This window comes from Ochlerotatus camptorhynchus, unplaced genomic scaffold (genome assembly GCF_037179485.1).
Source record: "Ochlerotatus camptorhynchus isolate MF236.1 unplaced genomic scaffold, CSIRO-AGI_Acam_v1.1 ptg000256l, whole genome shotgun sequence".
NCBI lineage: Eukaryota > Metazoa > Arthropoda > Insecta > Diptera > Culicidae > Ochlerotatus > Ochlerotatus camptorhynchus.
This window is the reverse complement of record NW_027040746.1, coordinates 1,114,269-1,117,535: the sequence shown is the minus strand read 5'-3', so window position 1 is coordinate 1,117,535 and position 3,267 is coordinate 1,114,269.

The window sequence follows — 3,267 nt, the reverse complement described above, 5'->3', positions numbered from 1 at the left end:
TCATCAGATAATCATTCCTAGACGAAACATGTCGATGTAGCATTACGACGAGGGCTCGGCAGCTCAGTGATTACCGTTTCTGTTTACTCAGCAGAAGGTCGGGTTCAATCCCAGGCCCGTCCCGATTCTTGTAATTTTTCACTTTGCCTTATCCTATTCCCACTAGATTTAAATACAAACAAATTCTCCTTTAACCGATCGCATCACTTACCACATTAATCTTGATCTAAAATTAAAATAACCTACCTCTCTAACACGACTACCCTTCCCGAGACAGCCGTGGAGATGTTGAGGAATTTTCGGTCTCTAGTAACAACCGCACTGTGCAAGTTAATTAGTTCTGATCATTCACGGGGGAGCAACTCAACAATTGAAATAGGCGGAACAACCGAACGTAAACAATGGCTTTACACGCAAATTCCTCGATAATCAAACCACTTCCACGCAAGCTATCCATGCTATGCAATAAAGGAAGTTTGCTCTATCAGATGGTGGTGTTAGATTGCTTCGATGTGTTTTGATTATCGAGGAATTTGCGTTTAAGCCATTGTTTACGTTTGGTTGTTCCGCCTATTTCATATGTTGGTCTAGATAGAAGAGAATAGCAGAAATAGTGCGAAATAGGTAATTGAAGCCATGGTGATCACAAAAGAGGAAATCGATAGAGAATTGGCTTTCATCCTTCTGCTTCTTAGCCCCTAACTGTCGTCACAGCAATGAAAACCAGCATCACATCGCTTTTGGTTCTAGGGCACTTGCTGGTTGCAATTTTAATATCAAGATTCACTGTGATGCGATCAGTGAAAGCAGCAGAAATTCCTTCGCAACTCTCTTGTGGAATATTTTAATGGCTCTGAAAAGGGCCAGTTTTGTTCGATTTCGACGGAAAATTAAGAGCGCTCGCACGAATACGACGAGCCAGCTGAATATCCATGTTCAGAACCAAACGCAAATTCTTCGAGATAACCACCATCCGTCGTCTGGCTCGCTGTGGCGGTGTCTGACGTATCTACGGTTTGATTTACGAGGTGTACTGAAGATGTTCCTGAAAAATGAGATCCGTGATGCTGTCACCTACACTAAACACGCCAAGCGTAAGCGGCCATGGATGTCATCTACGTTTTTGAAGTGACAGAGACGCACTCTGTTTGGTTTCGGAGGTAAATCATCACCAACATTGGAAACAAAACGGCTCTTTTCAGGGCCACCAATCTTATTACAGAAAAGAGTAGGAATAGAATTCATCTGCCTTTTTGTCCATATTCAGAACCACCAACCACACAAAATGCTCATGTTATCAAACTGGAAGCAGGGATACAAATTATTTTGATCAACCTTGATCAACTTTGAATCGCCACGGCCGGATATTTTCGATGGAAGAAGCAACAATCTAGCATCTAATTCGACGAAGACGGCAGGAAACATTTCTGGATCAACAATAGAATAGGGCCCATCAGCATTTGTAAACAAACCGTTCCAAAGCCTCACAAATCGAAGGCCGCTCACACAAACCAACACCAACATCTTGTAGGTAGAAGTTTCCCCTATCCGATGATGGTGTTGGTTTTTGTGAGTGGCCTTCGCTTTGTGAGTAAAGGGCTTTGGAACGGTTTGTTTACAAATGCTGATGGGCTCTTTTCTATTGTTGATCCACATTTGTGAAGCCGAATATTTACGAAAGAGAGTGTCGATGAAGAGAATCGATCAATGTAGATAGGACCTATTGAAAAGTGACGCGAGATTTGTTTTCCGTACTGAGCTCTAATGCTACCGACGCCAGGGAGGCACCTCTCAGAGATGTTATGCCTTAGAACATGCCGGTGGCGCCGACTGAGATTGGACCCAGGCCTGCTGGGGTGAGAGGTAATCACGCTAACCACAGACGCCGATATCTATCACGGCGAATGAGAACGACCCAAATTTGAGTTTAGTTATCTCCTCTGATACGTTCAACGTTGATGCAGGGGTCCCTCAAGGTAGCCTGCTTGGGCCTATCCTATTCAACATTTTCACGTCAGACGTTCCTCCCCTGCCGGGTGGTGGTATCCTGTCAATGTTCGCAGATGACACCTCCATCATCTATAAGGGTCGAGTGATCCGTGCTCTGGCGAGTAAACTACAATCAGGCCTGGATGTTTTGTCCGACTATTTTAAGAGCTGGAAGATTTGTATCAATGCAGCTAAAACACAAACCATTCTGTTTCCACATTCGTATTCACCTCGGCTTGTCCCGCCTGCTAACGTCAAGATCCATCTTGATAGCACTCCCATTGAATGGTCGAGTGAAGTAGTCTACCTTGGTCTCACCCTAGATAGCAAATTGCTATTCCGATCCCATGTGGACAAGACATCCACCAAGTGTAACATCTTGATCAGGTCGCTCTACCCTCTGATAAACAGGAAGTCCACCCTGTCCCTCAAAAACAAGCTTGCTGTCCACAAGCAAATCATTCTGCCGGCTATTGAGTATGGTATGCCAATCTGGGAGAGTTGTGCTAAGTGCCACCACTTAAAGTTTCAGAGGATCCAAAACAAGATCCTCAGAATGATCCTTAACAGTCCACCGCGAACTCGTAATTCACATCTCACTGCGTCCTAGCAAGAAGTACGGTCGACTTGTTTCGCGCTCCGTTGTTTTGGAAGTTTTCTCGGTATTCGCTTGATATAAATTATCAGTTTTTTTTCTCACTAAGTGACTCCTGGCATAGTTCCCGGTAAATTGATCGAAAAGTGAGTTTTTTTGTAGTAGAAAGTGTCATTTTCGGAACGATTAATCCGTGCTATTGGTAATTCGCAAACCAATTTGGGCATCATCGTTGCGTGGTCACGCATACGCGCTCACGCATACCCGCTTACGTATCATCATCATCGAGTGTGAGCACCCGTTTCTACATCTACATCCCACTCACTCAATTCAATTATAAACTTTAGTCTCAAATCGACGGATTTTAATCGCAAAACCCTCCGGGATGAAGATGCTGTAGTGAGTGGTAACCGTTTGGTAAAATTCCCAACCTAATATTCTCTTCACCAGAGTCAACTACCGGTAAATTTTGTCGCAGCTGTCAATTTACCACGCTTGCTAACAATGGCCCATAAGATGTGGAACATTGTCACCGACGTGGAGCTCATTTCTTGTCTTTTCACTCGCATGCCATCATCGGTATGCTACAGTAACTACTGACTATGCTTCCAGGGAGGCGAAATCTGCCCCGAATTGCCAAGTTGCAAGCCTAGCACGTGAAAATGAAACAAGATTGTCTCCTG